This window comes from Ambystoma mexicanum, chromosome 1p, assembly GCF_040938575.1.
Source record: "Ambystoma mexicanum isolate Mex_15411 chromosome 1p, UKY_AmexF1_1, whole genome shotgun sequence".
In the NCBI taxonomy this organism is placed as follows: Eukaryota; Metazoa; Chordata; class Amphibia; order Caudata; family Ambystomatidae; genus Ambystoma; species Ambystoma mexicanum.
The window spans coordinates 28,891,577-28,911,750 of record NC_090921.1 but is presented as its reverse complement, the minus strand read 5'-3'; the positions used below and the strand labels follow the sequence as shown (position 1 = coordinate 28,911,750).

At 59.6% G+C, this 20,174-nt stretch overlaps 2 protein-coding genes across 2 annotated transcripts in view; one reads left to right on the top strand and one right to left on the bottom strand.

Annotated features, from left to right (window-relative positions):
• Positions 1 to 10,380, bottom strand: part of LOC138564982 (uncharacterized) — a 49,666-nt gene extending 39,286 nt beyond the window's left edge. Inside the window, exon 1 of the mRNA XM_069642946.1 lies at positions 10,255 to 10,380. The gene's annotated coding sequence lies outside the window, so the exon portion shown is untranslated. The remainder of the gene's footprint in view (positions 1 to 10,254) is intronic.
• Positions 10,381 to 10,486: 106 nt separating this feature from the next.
• Positions 10,487 to 20,174, top strand: part of LOC138564965 (zinc finger protein ZFP2-like) — a 69,354-nt gene continuing 59,666 nt past the window's right edge. Inside the window, exon 1 of the mRNA XM_069642945.1 lies at positions 10,487 to 10,574. The gene's annotated coding sequence lies outside the window, so the exon portion shown is untranslated. The remainder of the gene's footprint in view (positions 10,575 to 20,174) is intronic.

Here is a 20,174-nt window from a genome sequence, read left to right as displayed (position 1 = left end):
TGCAGGCTGCTGCCCCGCCTGCCGCAGTGTCTGCAGGCTGCTGCCCCGCCTGCCGCAGTGTCTGCAGGCTGCTGCCCCGCCTGCCGCAGTGTCTGCAGGCTGCTGCCCCGCCTGCCGCAGTGTCTGCAGGCTGCTGCCCCCCCTGTCTGCAGGCTGCATACAGGCTGCTGCCCCCCCAGTGTCTACAGGCTGCTGCCCCCCCAGTGTCTACAGGCTGCTGCCCCCCCCAGTGTCTACAGGCTGCTCCCCCTCCTGCCCCAGTGTCTACAGGCTGCTGCCCCCCCGTCAGCAGGCTGCTGCCCCTCGTGTGTGCAGGCTGCTGCCCCTCGTGTGTGCAGGCTGCTGCCCCCCGTGTGTGCAGGCTGCTGCCCCCCGTGTGTGCAGGCTGCCGCCTCCGTGTCTGCAGGCTGCTGCCTCCCCTGCCCCAGTGTCTACAGGCTACTGCCCTCCCTGCCCCTGTGTGTGCAGGTTGCCCCCCCCCCACTGTTTACAGGCTGCTGCCCCCCGTGTCTGCAGGCTGCTGCCCTCCCTGCCCCAGTGTCTGCAGCCCTCCCTGCCCCAGTGTCTGCAGGCTGCCACCTCAGTGTCCGCAGGCTGCTCCCCCGCCTGCCCCAGTGTCTACAGGCTGTGCCCCCCCTGCCCCAGTGTCTACAGGCTGCTGCCCCCTGTGTCTGCAGGCTGCCGCCTCAGTATCTGCAGGCTGCTGCCCTCCCTGCCCCAGTGTCTGCAGGCTGCTGCCCCAGTGTCTGCAGGCTGCTGCCCCAGTGTCTACAGGCTGCTGCCCCAGTGTCTACAGGCTGCTGCCCCCCTGCCCCAGTGCCTACAGGCTGCTGCGCTCCCTGCCCCAGTGTCTACAGGCTGCCGCGCTCCCTGCCCCAGTGTCTACAGGCTGCCGCCCCCCTGCCCCAGTGTCTACAGACTGCCGCCCCCCGCCCCTGTGTGTGCAGGTTGCCCCCCCAGTGTTTACAGGCTGCTGCCCCCCCGTGTCTGTAGGCTACTGCCCTCCCTGCCCCAGTGTCTGCAGGCTGCTGCCCCAGTGTCTGCAGGCTGCTCACCCACTGCCCCCCCCGCCCCAGTGTCTACAGGCTGCTGCCCCCCCTGTCCCAGTGTCTGCAGGCTGCTGTCTCAGTGTCTACAGGCTGCTGCCCCCCTGCCCCAGTGTCTACAGGCTGCTGCCCCCCCTGCCCCAGTGTGCAGGTTGCCCCCCCTGTCTGCATGCAGGCTGCCCCCCCAGTGTCTAAAGGCTGCGGCCACCTCAGTGTCCGCAGGCTGCTCCCCCCCTGCCCCAGTGTCTGCAGGCTGCTCACCCACTGCCCCCCCTGCCCCAGTGTCTACAGGCTGCTGACCCCCCTGTCCCAGTGTCTGCAGGCTGCTGCCCCAGTGTCTACAGGCTGCTGCCCCCCTGCCTCAGTGTCTACAGGCTGCTGTCCCAGTGTCTACAGGCTGCTGCCCCCCCTGCCCCAGTGTCTACAGGCTGCTGCCCCCCCTGCCCCAGTGTGCAGGTTGTCCCCCCTGTCTGCATGCAGGCTGCCCCCCCAGTGTCTACAGGCTGCTCCCCCGCCTGCCCCAGTGTCTACAGGCTGCTGCCCGCCCCTTCAGCAGGCTGCTGCCCCTCTGTGTGCAGGCTGCCCCCCCCAGTGTCTACAGGCTGCTGCCCCCCTGTGTCTGCAGGCTGCCGCCTCAGTGTCTGCAGGCTGCTCCCCCCTGCCCCAGTGTCTGCAGGCTTCTCCCCCCTGCCCCAGTGTCTGCAGGCTGCTCCCCCCTGCCCCAGTGTCTGCAGCCTGCTGCCCCCCCGGCCCCAGTGTCTGCAGCCTGCTGCCCTCCCGGCCCCAGTGTCTGCAGGCTGCTGGCCCAGTGTCTGCAGGCTGCTCCCCCCTGCCCCAGTGTCTGCAGGCTGCTGCCCCAGTGTCTGCAGGCTGCTGCCCCCCCTGCCCCAGTGTCTGCAGGCTGCTGCCCCCCCTGCCCCAGTGTCTGCAGGCTGCTTGCCCAGTGTCTGCAGGCTGCTGCCCCAGTGTCTGCAGGCTGCCCCCCCCCCTGCCCCAGTGTCTGCAGGCTGCTGCCCCAGTGTCTGCAGGCTGCTCCCCCCTGCCCCAGTGTCTGCAGGCTGCTGCCCCCCTTCCCCAGTGTCTGCAGGCTGCTGCCCCCCTTCCCCCGTGTCTGCAGGCTGCTGCCCCAGTGTCTGCAGGCTGCTCCCCGCTGCCCCAGTGTGTGCAGGCTGCTGCCCCAGTGTCTGCAGGCTGCTGCCCCAGTGTCTGCAGGCTGCTGACCCCCCTGCCCCAGTGTCTGCAGGCTGCTGCCCCAGTGTCAGCAGGCTGCTCCCCCCTGCCACAGTGTCTGCAGGCTGCTGCCCCCCTTCCCCAGTGTCTGCAGGCTGCTGCCCCCCTTACCCCGTGTCTGCAGGCTGCTGCCCCCCTTCCCCCGTGTCTGCAGGCTGCTGCCCCAGTGTCTGTAGGCTGCTGACCCCCCTGCCCCAGTGTCTGCAGGCTGCTGCCCCAGTGTCTGCAGGCTGCTGACCCCCCTGCCCCAGTGTCTGCAGGCTGCTGCCCCAGTGTCTACAGGCTGCTGCCCCCGTGTCTGCAGGCTGCCGCCTCAGTGTCTGCAGGCTGCTCCCCCCTGCCCCAGTGTCTGCAGGCTGCTCCCCCCTGCCCCAGTGTCTGCAGGCTGCTCCCCCCTGCCCCAGTGTCTGCAGGCTGCTGCCCCCCCTGCCCCAGTGTCTGCAGCCTGCTGCCCCCCCTGCCCCAGTGTCTGCAGGCTGCTGCCCCAGTGTCTGCAGGCTGCTGCCCCAGTGTCTGCAGGCTGCTGACCCCCCTGCCCCAGTGTCTGCAGGCTGCTGCCCCAGTGTCAGCAGGCTGCTCCCCCCTGCCACAGTGTCTGCAGGCTGCTGCCCCCCTTCCCCAGTGTCTGCAGGCTGCTGCCCCCCTTCCCCCCTGTCTGCAGGCTGCTGCCCCAGTGTCTGCAGGCTGCTGACCCCCCTGCCCCAGTGTCTGCAGGCTGCTGCCCCAGTGTCTGCAGGCTGCTGACCCCCCTGCCCCAGTGTCTGCAGGCTGCTGCCCCAGTGTCTGCAGGCTGCTCACCCGCTGCCTCCCCGTGTCTGCAGGCTGCTGCCCCCCCTGCCCCAGTGTCTGCAGGCTGCTGCCCCCCGCCACTGTGTGTGCAGGTTGCCCCCCCCCAGTGTTTACAGGCTGCTGCCCCCCCCCCCCCGTGTCTGCAGGCTGCCGCCTCAGTATCTGTAGGCTGCTGCCCTCCCTGCCCCAGTGTCTGTAGGCTGCTGCCCCAGTGTCTGCAGGCTGCTGCCCCCCTGCCCCAGTGTCTGCAGGCTGCTGCCCCAGTGTCTGCAGGCTGCTGCCCCAGTGTCTGCAGGCTGCTGCCCCAGTGTCTGCAGGCTGCTGACCCCCCTGCCCCAGTGTCTGCAGGCTGCTGCCCCAGTGTCTGCAGGCTGCTGCCCCAGTGTCTGCAGGCTGCTGCCCCCCCTGCCCCAGTGTCTGCAGGCTGCTGCCCCAGTGTCTGCAGGCTGCTGCCCCAGTGTCTGCAGGCTGCCCCCCCTGCCCCAGTGTCTGCAGGCTGCCCCCCCTGCCCCAGTGTCTGCAGGCTGCTGCCCCAGTGTCTGCAGGCTGCTGCCCTCCTTCCCCAGTGTCTGCAGGCTGCTGCCTCCCTTCCCCCAGTGTCTGCAGGCTGCTGCCCCAGTGTCTGCAGGCTGCTGCCCCAGTGTCTGCAGGCTGCTGCCCCAGTGTCTGCAGGCTGCCCCCCCTGCCCCAGTGTCTGCAGGCTGCTGCCCCAGTGTCTGCAGGCTGCTCCCCCTTGCCCCAGTGTCTGCAGGCTGCTGCCCTCCTTCCCCAGTGTCTGCAGGCTGCTCCCCCCTGCCCCAGTGTCTGCAGGCTGCTGCCCCAGTGTCTGCAGGCTGCTGCCCCAGTGTCTGCAGGCTGCTGACCCCCCTGCCCCAGTGTCTGCAGGCTGCTCCCCCCTGCCCCAGTGTCTGCAGGCTGCTGCCCCCCTTCCCCAGTGTCTGCAGGCTGCTGCCCCAGCGTCTGCAGGCTGCTGCCCCAGCGTCTGCAGGCTGCTCACCCACTGCCCTCCCTGCCCCAGTGTCTACAGGCTGCTGCTCCCCCTGTCCCAGTGTCCGCAGGCTGCTCCCCCGCCTGCCCCAGTGTCTGCAGGCTGCTGCCTCCCCTGCCCCAGTGTCTGCAGGCTGCTGCCCCCCCTGCCCCAGTGTCTGCAGGCTGTTGCCCCAGTGTCTGCAGGCTGCTCACCCACTGCCCCCCCTGCCCCAGTGTCTACAGGCTGCTGCCCCAGTGTCTACAGGCTGCTGCCCCCCCCTGCCTCAGTGTCTACAGGCTGCTGTCCCAGTGTGCAGGTTGCCCCCCCCCCTGTCTGCATGCAGGCTGCCCCCCCAGTGTCTACAGGCTGCTGCCACCTCAGTGTCTGCAGGCTGCTGCCACCTCAGTGTCCGCAGGCTGCTCCCCCGCCTGCCCCAGTGTCTACAGGCTGCTGCCCGCCCCGTCAGCAGGCTGCTGCCCCTCTGTGTGCAGGCTGCCCCCCCCTGCCCCAGTGTCTGCAGGCTGCTCCCCCCTGCCCCAGTGTCTGCAGGCTGCTCCCCCCTGCCCCAGTGTCTGCAGGCTGCTCCCCCCTGCCCCAGTGTCTGCAGGCTGCTGCCCCAGTGTCTGCAGGCTGCTGCCCCAGTGTCTGCAGGCTGCTGCCCCCTGCCCCAGTGTCTGCAGGCTGCTCCCCCCTGCCCCAGTGTCTGCAGGCTGCTGCCCCCCCCTGCCCCAGTGTCTGCAGGCTGCTGCCCCAGTGTCTGCAGGCTGCTGCCCCCCCTGCCCCAGTGTCTGCAGGCTGCTGCCCCAGTGTCTGCAGGCTGCTGCCCCAGTGTCTGCAGGCTGCTGCCCCAGTGTCTGCAGGCTGCCCCCCCTGCCCCAGTGTCTGCAGGCTGCTCCCCCTGCCCCAGTGTCTGCAGGCTGCTGCCCCCCTTCACCAGTATCTGCAGGCTGCTGCCCCAGTGTCTGCAGGCTGCTCCCCCTGCCCCAGTGTCTGCAGGCTGCTGCCCCAGTGTCTGCAGGCTGCTGCCCCAGTGTCTGCAGGCTGCTGCCCCCTGCCCCAGTGTCTGCAGGCTGCTGCCCCCTGCCCCAGTGTCTGCAGGCTGCTGCCCCCTGCCCCCGTGTCTGCAGGCTGCTGACCCCCTGCCTCAGTGTCTACAGGCTGCTGCCCCAGTGTCTGCAGTCTGCTGACCCTCCTGCCCCAGTGTCTGCAGGCTGCTGCCCCAGTGTCTGCAGGCTGCTGCCCCAGTGTCTGCAGGCTGCTGCCCCAGTGTCTGCAGGCTGCTGCCCCTGCCCCAGTGTCTGCAGGCTGCTGCCCCCCTTCCCCAGTGTCTGCAGGCTGCTGCCCCCCTTCCCCAGTGTCTGCAGGCTGCTGCCCCAGTGTCTGCAGACTGCTGCCCCAGTGTCTGCAGGCTGCTGACCCCCCTGCCCCAGTGTCTGCAGGCTGCTGCCCCAGTGTCTGCAGGCTGCTGCCCCCCTTCCCCCGTGTCTGCAGGCTGCTGCCCCAGTGTCTGCAGGCTGCTGACCCCCCTGCCCCAGTGTCTGCAGGCTGCTGCCCCAGTGTCTGCAGGCTGCTGCCCCCCCTGCCCCAGTGTCTGCACGCTGCTGCCCCAGTGTCTGCAGGCTGCTGACCCCCCTGCCCCAGTGTCTGCAGGCTGCTGACCCCCCTTCCCCCGTGTCTGCAGGCTGCTGCCCCAGTGTCTGCAGACTGCTGCCCCAGTGTCTGAGCTGCTCCCCCCTGCCCCAGTGTCTGCAGACACTGGGGCAGGGGGGGCAGCCTGCAGACACTGGGGCAGCAGCCTGCAGACACTGGGGCAGGGGGGCAGCAGCCTGCAGACACTGGGGCAGTGGGGTCAGCAGCCTGCAGACACTGGGGCAGCAGCCTGCAGACACTGGGGCAGGGGGGTCAGCAGCCTGCAGACACTGCTGCCCCCCTTCCCCCGTGTCTGCAGGCTGCTGCCCCAGTGTCTGCAGGCTGCTGACCCCCCTGCCCCAGTGTCTGCAGGCTGCTGCCCCAGTGTCTGCAGGCTGCTGACCCCACTGCCCCAGTGTCTGCAGGCTGCTGCCCCCCTTCCCCAGTGTCTGCAGGCTGCTGCCCCCCTGCCCCAGTGTCTGCAGGCTGCCCCCCCCTGCCCCAGTGTCTGCAGGCTGCTCCCCCGCTGCCCCCCCTGTGTCTGCAGGCTGCTGCCCCCCTTCCCCCGTGTCTGCAGGCTGCTGCCCCCCTTCCCCCGTGTCTGCAGGCTGCTGCCCCCCTTCCCCCGTGTCTGCAGGCTGCTGCCCCAGTGTCTGCAGGCTGCTGACCCCCCTGCCCCAGTGTCTGCAGGCTGCTGCCCCAGTGTCTGCAGGCTGCTGACCCCCCTGCCCCAGTGTCTGCAGGCTGCTGCCCCCCTTCCCCCGTGTCTGCAGGCTGCTTGCCCCCCCTTCCCCCGTGTCTGCAGGCTGCTGCCCCCCTTCCCCCGTGTCTGCAGGCTGCTGCCCCCCTTCCCCCGTGTCTGCAGGCTGCTGCCCCCCTTCCCCCGTGTCTGCAGGCTGCTGCCCCCCTTCCCCCGTGTCTGCAGGCTGCTGCCCCCCTTCCCCCGTGTCTGCAGGCTGCTGCCCCCCTTCCCCAGTGTCTGCAGGCTGCTGCCCCAGTGTCTGCAGGCTGCTGCCCCCCTTCCCCCGTGTCTGCAGGCTGCTGCCCCAGTGTCTGCAGGCTGCTGACCCCCCCTGCCCCAGTGTCTGCAGGCTGCTGCCCCAGTGTCTGCAGGCTGCTGACCCCCCTGCCCCAGTGTCTGCAGGCTGCTGACCCCCTTCCCCAGTGTCTGCAGGCTGCTGACCCCCCCTGCCCCAGTGTCTGCAGGCTGCTGCCCCAGTGTCTGCAGGCTGCTGACCCCCCTGCCTCAGTGTCTGCAGGCTGCTGCCCCCCTTCCCCAGTGTCTGCAGGCTGCTGCCCCCCTGCCCCAGTGTCTGCAGGCTGCCCCCCCTGCCCCAGTGTCTGCAGGCTGCTCCCCCGCTGCCCCAGTGTCTGCAGGCTGCTCCCCCCCTTCCCCCGTGTCTGCAGGCTGCTGCCCCCCTTCCCCCGTGTCTGCAGGCTGCTGCCCCAGTGTCTGCAGGCTGCTGACCCCCCTGCCCCAGTGTCTGCAGGCTGCTGCCCCAGTGTCTGCAGGCTGCTGACCCCCCTGCCCCAGTGTCTGCAGGCTGCTGCCCCCCTTCCCCAGTGTCTGCAGGCTGCTGACCCCCCTGCCCCAGTGTCTGCAGGCTGCTGCCCCAGTGTCTGCAGGCTGCTGACCCCCCTGCCCCAGTGTCTGCAGGCTGCTGCCCCCCTTCCCCAGTGTCTGCAGGCTGCTGCCCCCCTTCCCCAGTGTCTGCAGGCTGCCCCCCCCGCCCCCGTGTCTGCAGGCTGCTCCCCCTCTTCCCCCGTGTCTGCAGGCTGCTGCCCCCCTTCCCCCGTGTCTGCAGGCTGCTGCCCCCCCCCCCGTGTCTGCAGGCTGCCGCCTCAGTATCTGTAGGCTGCTGCCCCAGTGTCTGCAGGCTGCTGACCCCCCTGCCCCAGTGTCTGCAGGCTGCTGCCCCCCTTCCCCAGTGTCTGCAGGCTGCTGCCCCAGTGTCTGCAGGCTGCTGACCCCCCTACCCCAGTGTCTGCAGGCTGCTGCCCCCCTGCCCCAGTTTCTGCAGGCTGCTCCCCCGCTGCCCCCCAGTGTCTGCAGGCTGCTGACCCCCTTCCCCAGTGTCTGCAGGCTGCTGCCCCCCTGCCCCAGTGTCTGCAGGCTGCCCCCCCTGCCCCAGTGTCTGCAGGCTGCTGCCCCCCTTCCCCAGTGTCTGCAGGCTGCTGCCCCCCTGCCCCAGTGTCTGCAGGCTGCCCCCCCGCCCCAGTGTCTGCAGGCTGCTGCCCCCCTTCCCCCGTGTCTGCAGGCTGCTGACCCCCTTCCCCCGTGTCTGCAGGCTGCTGACCGTCCCGCCCCAGTGTCTGCAGGCTGCTGCCCCAGTGTCTGCAGGCTGCTGACCCCCTGCCTCAGTGTCTGCAGGCTGCTGCCCCCCTTCCCCAGTGTCTGCAGGCTGCTGACCCCCTTCCCCCGTGTCTGCAGGCTGCTGCCCCCCTTCCCCCGTGTCTGCAGGCTGCTGCCCCCCTTCCCCCGTGTCTGCAGGCTGCTGACCCCCTTCCCCCGTGTCTGCAGGCTGCTGCCCTTCTTCCCCCGTGTCTGCAGGCTGCTGACCCCCTTCCCCCGTGTCTGCAGGCTGCTGGCCCCCTTCCCCCGTGTCTGCAGGCTGCTGACCCCCCTGCCCCAGTGTCTGCAGGCTGCTGACCCCCCTGCCCCAGTGTCTGCAGGCTGCTGCCCCAGTGTCTGCAGGCTGCGGCCCCCCCTGCCCCAGTGTCTACAGGCTGCTGCCCCAGTGTCTGCAGGCTGCTGACCCCCTGCCTCAGTGTCTACAGGCTGCTGCCCCCGTGTCTGCAGGCTGCTGACCCCCTGCCTCAGTGTCTACAGGCTGCTGTCCCAGTGTCTGCAGGCTGCTGACCCCCTGCCTCAGTGTCTACAGGCTGCTGCCCCAGTGTCTGCAGGCTGCTGACCCCCTGCCTCAGTGTCTACAGGCTGCTGCCCCAGTGTCTGCAGGCTGCTGACCCCCTGCCTCAGTGTCTACAGGCTGCTGCCCCCGTGTCTGCAGGCTGCTGACCCCCTGCCTCAGTGTCTACAGGCTGCTGTCCCAGTGTCTGCAGGCTGCTGACCCCCTGCCTCAGTGTCTACAGGCTGCTGCCCCAGTGTCTGCAGGCTGCTGACCCCCTGCCTCAGTGTCTACAGGCTGCTGCCCCAGTGTCTGCAGGCTGCTGACCCCCTGCCTCAGTGTCTACAGGCTGCTGCCCCCCTTCCCCAGTGTCTGCAGGCTGCTGCCCCAGTGTCTACAGACTGCTGCACCCCTGCCCCAGTGTCTACAGGCTGCTGTCCCAGTGTCTACAGGCTGCTGACCCCCCTGCCCCAGTGTCTGCAGGCTGCTGTCCCAGTGTCTAGAGGCTGCTGCCCCCCTGCCTCAGTGTCTACAGGCTGCTGTCCCAGTGTCTACAGGCTGCTGCCCCCCCTGCCCCAGTGTCTACAAGCTGCTGTCCCAGTGTCTACAGGCTGCTGCCCCCCCTGCCCCAGTGTGCAGGTTGTCCCCCCTGTCTGCATGCAGGCTGCCCCCCCCAGTGTCTACAGGCTGCTCCCCCGCCTGCCCCAGTGTCTACAGGCTGCTGCCCGCCCCGTCAGCAGGCTGCTGCCCCTCTGTGTGCAGGCTGCCCCCCCCCAGTGTCTACAGGCTGCTGCCCCAGTGTCTACAGGCTGCTGCCCCCCTGCCTCAGTGTCTACAAGCTGCTGTCCCAGTGTCTACAGGCTGCTGACCCCCGCCCCAGTGTCTACAGGCTGCTGCCCCAGTGTCTGCAGGCTGCTGACCCCCTGCCTCAGTGTCTACAGGCTGCTGCCCCAGTGTCTGCAGGCTGCTGACCCCCTGCCTCAGTGTCTACAGGCTGCTGCCCCAGTGTCTGCAGGCTGCTGACCCCCTGCCTCAGTGTCTACAGGCTGCTGCCCCCCTTCCCCAGTGTCTGCAGGCTGCTGCCCCAGTGTCTACAGACTGCTGCACCCCTGCCCCAGTGTCTACAGGCTGCTGTCCCAGTGTCTACAGGCTGCTGACCCCCCTGCCCCAGTGTCTGCAGGCTGCTGTCCCAGTGTCTAGAGGCTGCTGCCCCCCTGCCTCAGTGTCTACAGGCTGCTGTCCCAGTGTCTACAGGCTGCTGCCCCCCCTGCCCCAGTGTCTACAAGCTGCTGTCCCAGTGTCTACAGGCTGCTGCCCCCCCTGCCCCAGTGTGCAGGTTGTCCCCCCTGTCTGCATGCAGGCTGCCCCCCCCAGTGTCTACAGGCTGCTCCCCCGCCTGCCCCAGTGTCTACAGGCTGCTGCCCGCCCCGTCAGCAGGCTGCTGCCCCTCTGTGTGCAGGCTGCCCCCCCCCAGTGTCTACAGGCTGCTGCCCCAGTGTCTACAGGCTGCTGCCCCCCTGCCTCAGTGTCTACAAGCTGCTGTCCCAGTGTCTACAGGCTGCTGACCCCCGCCCCAGTGTCTACAGGCTGCTGCCCCAGTGTCTACAGGCTGCTGCCCCCCTGCCTCAGTGTCTACAAGCTGCTGTCCCAGTGTCTACAGGCTGCTGCCCCCCTTCCCCAGTGTCTGCGGGGAAGGCGTGTGTCTTCCCCGCGGGAGCCTCGAGGGGGCGCCGCACTCACTCACCTGCCGCCGGCGCCTGGAGGCTGGAGCCCGGAAATGAGCGTCTCCGGAGGTGGGGGTTGCTGGAGATTTCATTCTCAAGAACACTTGTAAAGTCCCTGCGAGACCTGACAGCATTGTGTGTCTGTTTAAAAGTTTGCCGATAGTTTCTGAAATGGCTTTAATGCGGCGTGACGTGTACACGCATCCGCGTTAAGTCTCGTGACTCTTGCGCGCAGCACGCCGCACTGCGTGCCCCGGAAGAGGCTCGCGGAGGAAGGAGGTCCCTCCACGCCGGGGTCTCTCAGGCGCTTGCTCATCTCGGGAGCGCTTCTATGCGCCCGGTAGGTGTATTTAGCACCCCCCCTCCCCGCCCCCCGTATCAGCGCTGGGCGGCTCTGACCGTGCAGCCAGCCTTGCGCGCCCGCAGTGGAAAGCTGAGCCCCCTTTACCCCGTGTCTCCCTCAGCAGCGCGGCCTCCGCCCCCCCCCCCCAGCGGGGACCAGGGTATCGGCGGCGCCTTGCATGATGATTCCCGTCACTCTCCTGCCTGTGCAGGGAGGTGCGCCGCACTCTGGGGGCTGGGGGGCAGTGCATGCAGCTGCGCCCAGAGGCCACAGTCCACCTGACCAGCACCACCTACACCCCCCACCCCCAGCCTCCCCCCCCCGCTGCCTCCATCATTCCCACCCCACCCTACTCTTCCTCTGAATGCCCTGCCTGTAGGATGGGTGTCTCTCCTACCCTCTCCCTCCCTCTCACCACTATCCATAGGCCCCACGGATCCGCCTCCCTTTCCTCTCTGAATGGGCTGACCTCCCCCAAACGTCTCCTTTTCTTTGGGGTCTGTAATATCCATCTTGTCTTTCTGGATACGCCCACTTCTCCGCGACCTATGTGATTCTTCCCTCAGGCCCAACTCACTGTTATCAGACACACCTTGGATGCTCTCATCTCAGGAGCCAACCCTCTAACTGCGCCTCTCTCTTGGTCTGACCACTCTCTCCTCCCATCTGGAGCTCCCGAGCCCCCTAGCCCCCTGGCAATGCCTCTGCCAGTCTCCTCCATCATTCGGCCGATGAAGCATGTGCCACTCATTGCATTTGCAACCATTCCTCATTTATCTTCTTTCCTCCTCCCACCCTTTCAATTGACTCTCGTACCGACTCGACACTTGGTAACCTCCATCTGGACATGCTTACCCCTGTCATGAGGATGCACATGAAGCCTGTCTGCGAGGAATTCAACCATCCTCACAGGGAGAGTGTGCTTGCCTTATTTTTTGTTTTTTCTTTTCTGTTTTTTTTTTATAATGAAAAGGAATGGTGGCAGACCAACCTCTGAGGACTGGGTGAGTCCATTCCACACATAGTCATCTGTGTCCCACACAACGTGTCACACTGGGCCTACATGCACCATCTTCCACGTCATATTCAGCTGGAATGTGACCGTCCCGGGAACCTCAAAGCATCTCAAGGAGAGGGCAAGTACATGTTCCTCTAGCATGGGCAGCCTAATTTAAATATGAAAGGCCCCATGGACCTGCTTTCCTATGTCCTCCAGCTGGTGGCAGTGCATACTAATGAGAGAGAATCATGGCAAGCCTGAAAGGGCTTGGTTACCGGAATAGACAACAGCAAAGGTGGGGCTAACACCCCTTTGGTATGCAATGTGTCAACTTGAAGCTAATTCCCACCCCTCTGAGTGAAAGGCAGTGAAATTCATGTCTGGGTTCAAAGTTTACCATAGGCAAATCCCTGCAGAGCTGACCCCTTTCAGAAGGGTGAAGTATGTGGTTTGTGGGTGACAGGGTGTCGCTCCCAGCACAAACTTCAAGGGAACCATGCGCTTAAAATCAAGAGTAAGGGGGCTCAGTTAACCAGAGAGACACTTTGATCTACAACAGACAGGGAGATGTGTGGGACTTGGGTATATGTTGTCACTCCCTTGTCTGTCCTGTTGCAGAACACTGGTCCTGACCTCTTGCGTAACAGAAGATTGTTGGTGGGGACCCATGATTGGTTCATTAAGGTAGGCTTAGCCTGCACCAATCACTGGGCCCCATTTGGCTTTAAAAGAGGGTGGAACCCCTCACTTAGCAGATCATTTGAAAACTTTGAAAGGAGTAAGAAGGATTCATTTGAACCAGAGCTGAAGGTACTGTCTACCTTATATTTTCCACCAGTGAAGGAAGGCCCGGAGTGCCAAGAGGGAAGCAAGATCCTGCCCCTAAAAATCTCCCAGGGAACTGTGGGAAATACTGGATTTAGAGTACCCGTCCAGCAGCTCCAGAACTAGTACCCATCCAGCACACAGCGTGCCCTGCTAGGTTCTGCCAGAAAGCTTCTTAGGTGGGAAGTGCCAGAGAGTATCTGAACTAAGGACAAGGCTGTTGCCTGCAAACACTCTCCTGAGCATAGGGCCGTCGGCCTTCAAAGGACACGAGCCCTGCACAGAAGCACATTTTTGAGACAGTTGAGTCCTCAAACCGCATCCGGCTGGTCCTTGGTGTTCTGGACTATTGTAATTCATTGTATCTGGCCCTACCCAGCTACCTAACTGGTCGCCTGAAGTTGCTCCAAAACGCAGCGGCAAGATCTATTATTCGCCCGCCGTTTGGAGCCCATATGACACCACTGTTGAGGCAACTGCACTGGCTCCCCGTCGCCCACCAGATTATGTCTGTGCATAGTGCACAGAGCCTTCTACGGCATGGAAGCAGAATTTCTGCAAGCCATGTTCTCCCGCTACCTGCCTACTTGCTCTCTTCGATCTCAAGCAGCCCTGCGGGTGGTGGTGCCCCGTTTCAGGTTATCCCGAAAGGGTGCACATGCTTTTTCAGTTGCTGCTGCAAATGCTTGGAACGAGCTGCCCTTGCCCCTACGGGAGACTACTGACCACTTTGCCTTCTGTCGGAAGCTGAAGACCTGGCTTTTCTAACTGGACTACCTGGAATTTCCTCCTCACCTCACCAGCACCATGATGCCTTCGGGCGTACGTGCGCTAAACAAATACAGCTAACCTAACGTAGTATTTAAGATCTATCGTTGCCCATTTGATTGCCAGTGCCTCTAACTTGATGACTAAGTAGTTTTTCACCCTGGGAAACAACTTCTGATTGATGGTCAATATAGGCTGTCCAATCCGTCGTGATTTTGTGATAAAATGGCTCCCAGTTCCATTAAGGAAGCATCGGTCTTGAGTATAAACTCCTTGGTAAAGTCTACTTTCAAAATAGGGCTCTAGCATAGGGGTTGTTTCAAGGTCGTGTAACAGATCTCGTCCTCTTGCCGTCTGATGTTTTGGGGTGATCTTTTAGGGCTCGGCATTTTTCAATTTATCAGTTAATGTAGATGTTTTACTGGATACATTTGGAATGAACTGGCAGGAGTAATCAACCCCAAAAGGCCCTCAGATCTTTCTTGGCTTTTGGTGTGGGGGTATGGAGAACAGCTGTAACTTTCTCCTGCTGTGGTTGGACTCTCACATTATCCACAAAAACCCAAATACTTAACCACAGATTGGGCTAGTTTAAATTTCCTGTGGTTCGCGGTCTGCCCAGCTTTCCTCAACACTCATAACTGTCTAAAGGTGGTACAAGTGATCTTCCCATGTCTTGCTATGTATCGCAATGTCGTCTATATAGGCTCTGCAAAACTCTTACGTACATTTTCAAGATTTTATCCGTTAATCTCTGGAATTTTGCAGGAGCGCCATTTATTTATTTATTCAGATTTGTAGCGCGCACGTCAGCCCGGGGACATCGTGGCGCTTGTTCAAGACATATCTTGGTTACTAATAATACAATACAATTAAAGCAATATTAACAAGGAATACATTATTTACAGTGGGAAATATGGTATTTGTACAGTAGCAATGCAGTAGATTTACATGGATTCGCAGGGGTCACATTAATGGGCAAGGAAAGAGGTCTTCAGTTTCCTACAAAAGATCGGGAGGGAGTTTTTCGCTCTGTCTGCAGGGAGAGCGTTCCAGGTCTTGGCGGCAATGTAGGCCGAATAGCAGCACCTTATACTGAAACAGTCCTATATGAGTAGCAAGGCAGTTTTCTGTTCATCGGGTCCATGTAACAGAACCTGCCAATACCCTTTTACGGGATGTATTGTTGAAAGGTAGACAGCATTACGGAGCTGGTCAATCAGAGTGTCAATATGTGGCATTGGGTAAGTGTCAAAGGCAGAGATGGCATTCACCTTTCGAAAGTCTAAACAGAACCTCCAACTTCCATCGGGTTTTGCCTCCAACACGAGGACGACCAGGGTCTATTTGAAGGTTCAATGATGTTGGCCTCAAGCATGTTCTTAACTTCCTGGATGATGGTATCTTTTCGGGACTATGGTGATGAATGTGATACTGGAAATGCATCGGAGGGACAGGGCATCCGTATCCTTGTCCTTTACTGCCTTTTTATTGTGTGTTCTGTCATATTTTCTGCGCAGAAGTTCATGTGGGACCTCTGGCGGTGTAGCTCTCTTTTGGTTTGGTGAACAGACCCGTGGGATACCCTTACGGCACCCGTGGGTGGGGGTACAACCCTGTGCCCCTAGTGTATGTTTTTGGGCACTTGTGGGTGGCCCGCAGAGTATAGGCTGGTGGCAGCCCCATGCTGACTTTGACAGGTGCGCTGAGTATCCTCCATTTTGGGGATCCCCAGGCCCTGCCATTGGAATCAGTTGATTCCGGATGGAAAACAAGATGGCCCCTGTGGCCACTTGCTTTCTATTACCTATTATCTTGTTTTCCCAAAGTCCTGGGAAGCCCTGACTCTGTCCCTTCCCCCTGACTGGCTGTTGAGTGGAAGTTCCATATATGGTGTTGTTGTGAAGTCCAGTCCAGAGTGACTGGAGCCTTCCCAGTGACTGTATGTTGTGGGTACCTCCTGTGGGTGGGACCTGGGTGAATGGAGTGTGTAACCAATATGCACTTCTTTTTGTGGCTGTCTGGTTTCTGGGATGAGAGACAAAGACTGAGACAGCTCTGCCCCAAACTGGCCTGAATGCAGTGTGTAGTGTTAAATGGCTGGGTACTCGTCCCAATCCACATTCCTTGTTGTGAGTGTCTGAGAGGGAGAAGGATTGCCTGGATGCACTGTGTGCCTGATTGGCTGACTGACTGCATGAATTGCCCTTCTGTATGTATGATTGGCTGCTGAGTGACGAGCAATGTGGAAGAGAGACAAGATAGTATATCTGGGGACCTCTCACCACTGGAAATTGTTCAGCAGCTGTGTCTACACTTGAAGAGTAACTGGAACTGCTGATCCTCGACGCCCAGCTGGAAGACGAAGACTTGCTGTTGCATTTGCTTCGACCTGATCTGAAAGCTGCCGAACTCGTCAAGGATGATCTGAGAGAGGACCTGGTAAGGCGCCCTCTTCCCGTGCTCCGAAGGACCATCGAGCACCGCTAACCTTCGCCGAAGCTCCCTGGAAGTCAGACCCTCGAAAGGCTGCCGACACGAGACTGGACCGCTGAGGAGAACGAAGCAAAGCACCCGGACTTCGCCGCTATCGAAGTCTATTGCCGTCGACCAGGGTTCGCAGGTTTGTGTAACCGCTGGAGGCCCGTCGAAGTTGTGTTGCCCAGCCGTGGGGACCACTTGACGCCGTGCTGCCGACGACCGGAGCAGCCCGCTCCTTTGCCTAAGAACATTTGATTCCAAGGATTCCCTTGTCTGCAACGTCGGCCGCTTAGTCCCGCCGGATAAAGTAGAGGATGACCAACGCGTGGAGGAGAATCCGCCGGTGGGTTTCCCGCCACCTGAAGGCCACAAAGACTTTGACTCGACGCCCTTGCTGGGCCACAGTTCTTCTGAAGCTCTTTGCGGTCCTGAACAATCCATCGCCGAGGTGCCCCGCACACCTCATCCTCACAGGACGTCGCTGACGAGCACCGCCTGGATCGACATCGGGGTCTCGGCACCCTTGAACTTCTCATCACCGCCGTCGACAAGTTCACCATCTTCGAAGCCTCTCGACGATCCGTGGCTCCTGCTTGAAAGGGAGTCACTCAAGAAGGATCAGTCTTCGTCTTCGAAGAACTCTACTCCACCAGGTATATTAGGGGGGTAAAACATTCTAGGAGGAAATAGGGCTATTGAACGGTATATGGACTGGGCTTGTGCTATAGCTTTGTTTTGCAGGTTGCCCAGGGGGGGGGGGGGTCTCCACACAACTGTGCCTATTGGTTGGGGCCAGTATTCTGCCTATTGTTTCGGCCATCTTGCATTCCTTCCTATCTCTATTGCTGGTTTCCTTGTTATTGATCTGTGTGACATTTTAACCATGCAGTTGATGCACTTTAATGAGATTTGATAACATTGGTGGTACCACTTTAGAATTGTATATATTTATCATTGTTGATTTCCGAGTACAAAGGGCGTTATTGTGATCGTGTGCCTACCTTTGAATATTAATTATATAAAGACTGTGTTTTCAGTAATACAGTGTGTGGACATTCCTTTGTGCGGGTTCGGGGACTACATTGTACTTAAGAACCAGCCTGCATCACCTCCCGAGAAGCTAGGCCTTGATTGCTCGTCCATTGCTACCACAATAGAGAATCTTGGCTGGGGTCCAGTGTGCCTCTCCTCTACCATATAGAGAGCGGAAGAACAGACGCCCCCTCCAGTCTTTACAATGAATATCCTTCACTCTTCTGGGCTCTTCTCTAAACACGTCCGTAAACTGTCTTATAAGGACATACAGATTTTTTGGTTATGGCTAAGATCTGGGGAGATGAAAGCAATATTACTAATTAATATAATGACCTGGGACTCTAAAGGATTTTCTTTCCATCCTTTTAACATATTTATATGGTTAGACTTGGGTTTTAAGACGACGGCCCGGCTGGGAGATTTTATAATTACATAGACCCATTTGTTCCAGAACCTCCTATGGTCCATGCCACTTGGATATAAGCTTATTTTTAGAAGTGAGTAACAATACTAGCACTTTTGACCTATAGAAAAGGATCTAAAAGAACCCCTTTTTATCTTCTGTTGTTCCTATGCTTTAACCATGTGAGCCTGTACCAAGAATTTAACGGCTGTTACATGTTCTTTTAGCCTAGTTGCTCTTTGGGATCGTGGAATTGGGTTTTCTCTCTCCCAAGTTTCCCCAACATATCCAGGACGTCCTAGGGTTGCCGCCTGTAAAGTAGTTCAAAGGGGGAACATCCTTTTGGAGGCCTGAGGGGTTTTCCTAACTGAAAACCAAGACAGTAGAATCATTTGATCCCAGTTCCTACCATCCTGCTCCACCAACATCTGTACTATGGTCGTTAGGGTTTTATTAAATCTCTCTACAAGGCCGTCTGTTTGTGGATGATGCACTGATGTTCATAGTGTAGTGATATGTAAGAGTTGTTTTAACTTTCCCCATCAGTTTACTCATGAAAGTAGAGCCCTGGTCAGTTAATATTTCCCTTGGAAACCCTACTCGGGAGGGGGGTGGGAAGAAGGGGAGAAGGTTTTTCACAATGTGTTGTGTGGTTTTGGCTCTTAGGGGAAAAGCCTCTGGATTTCATGTTGCATAGTCCTCAATTACCTGAATGTATTTATTTCCCAGTATGACAGTTTCTAGCAGTCCTACAATGTCCATACCAATCCGGGAGAACGGGATCTCAATTATCGGTAATGGATTCAAGGGAACGCGTGGTGGTATACAAGTGCTAATCTTCTGGCAGATTTTACAAGCCTGAAAAGTTTTTAATATCGGCGTGAATTCCTGACCAATAAAACATGTATTTGGGCCTGAGTTTTCGACTGTCCCAGATAGCCTCCTGTCAGATGTGAAGATGTGAATGTCCTGTCGGATGTGAATGTGCTATCTCTAGCACCACCTGCTTATGAATTTTAGGGACAACCAACTGTGTTTTTAGCAAATCCTCTGAAGTGGTGTCTCCCCTATATGTAAGTCCATGGGCCTTATTACAAGTTTGGAGGTAGCCATGCCCTTAATAAGGGCATGGGTGCCCCCAAACTCTGGTCCAGGTTCCCTGAATGGGGAAATAGCAGGCCATTCCGACCTAGGAGGTTGCGGACCCGCTACATCCCCATTCAAGCCTCCATAGGGCTCAATGGGAATGGGGAGCATGCTAACAACGGGCCCGGTAATGACGGGCCCGTTGTTAGCATGCTGGGCTGTTCGCGGGACCCGCTAAGGATGTCTGGTAAAACCAGCCGTCCTGAGCGGGTCCCACGAGTGGACCTCGTAATGAGGCGTTATGGAGTTAACGGCGCTGGCGGCTCTACCTGCGCCGTTAACCCCATAACACCAGGGTCAAAAGGCCTCATTACGACTCAGGCGGTAAGGGGTTTACGCCGGCGTAAACAGCGCCGACCCTTACCGCCTGAGTACGAGGTCCCTTAGCGCCATGGCGGATTTAACACCTGCTTTTAGCAGGTGTTAAAATCCATGGCGCTAAGGGACCATGGAGTTAATTACGCCACCGTAATTTACGGTGGCGTAATTAACGCCTTCCCCACTCCCATTATGCCCTATGGGGCAAAAATGGGAATGGGGAAGGGTAAATGGGGATTGGGGACTTACCGCCCCGCCAACCTCGGAATGGGGCGGTAAGTCCGCCAACCACCATGGCGTAAACGTAGTTTACGCCATGGTGGTAAAGTCACGGCCCAGGCGGTAACTTACCGCCTGGGTCGTAATGAGGCCCATAGTGAGGACCCATGAGTTAGGCAAGATTGTATGCAGTACCCTTTGGGTGCGCTACAGCAACCCTGACCTCCTGGCATTGGGAACCCAACCTTTGGTATAAGTCTGTACTACACAGGTTGGTAGCGTGATTGAGCTGCCAGGCTTATCTCAAGAGGAGTCAATGTGAGCTGTAGAGGAGTTACACAGAGATTCACGGTGACAAGTATTCAAATAAACTCTTGCACACAAGATTTCTTTATTAAACAATTATTAATTTAACAGTCAGTTAGAGTAAGCCTTCTTCAGAAGTTGGCAATATAATAGTAACGCACAAATGCACTCCAAAATGCACTCTTAATATTTCTAAACCAGTAAGTACCCTTTTGGGATGGCACACACACTTCCTACACCTTCGGGTGACTTTAGTAACTAGTACACTGTGGACATTAATATACCACTGTTTACATTTAGAATCAGACTTAAGAGTATGTCAAAGGAAAAGGTTATTAGGACAAAACAAGAGATCTCACAAATATTCTCAAAGCAGGTAAGTACTTTGGAACCCCCCCCAATGCAAAGTTAGTTAACCCCTTCCTGGAAGGAAGACCAAACGCAATGTCAGAGGGAAGAAGAGCCATTCAGGGAGCCAGGCTCGGCCAAAGTCAATTGGGCAAAAGTCTAGGTGAGCTGAAGCACTTCTCAGAGGTAGGATGTCAATTCTTCTGGGTGGGAATGAAAGGCCAACACACTTTTTCAAGGTGGTAAAACAGTAACTTTTATTGAAAGAACAAAGATTTCACCAATCCCGACATGTATAGGGGAAGCCTCCGGGGCCCAGGCGTTCTCCCTTCTCCAGGTTCTTCTAGTCTATCTTCTAACAGTGGGTTCTGGGCTGCTTCTCAATGTGGTCTTTCACCTCAAAGGCAGTCTCTGGCTTTCCACTCTTTTGCGTTTCTCAAGATGGATGGCAAGACCAATTTCTTTAAGATTTACCTCTTCAAGACCTGCTTATGTCCTATTTCTTATAGTTTCTTTCATTCAGTCACACTTTTCTTATAAGTGGTCCCAACTAGCATTCACTTTCTTAGTTCCTTCAGCCTCAGTCACGTTTCAGGCTGACCCTTGTAATATTTACCAAGGTTTGTATACTGAATTAGGTTCAGTCACACAATCTTTTTCTTTAGATCATTGGGCGCGTTAGCCTGTTCCTTACATGCAGTGCTTTTAATCATTAGCATAAGTTCTTTCAGCTTTGCTGCACTTTCCC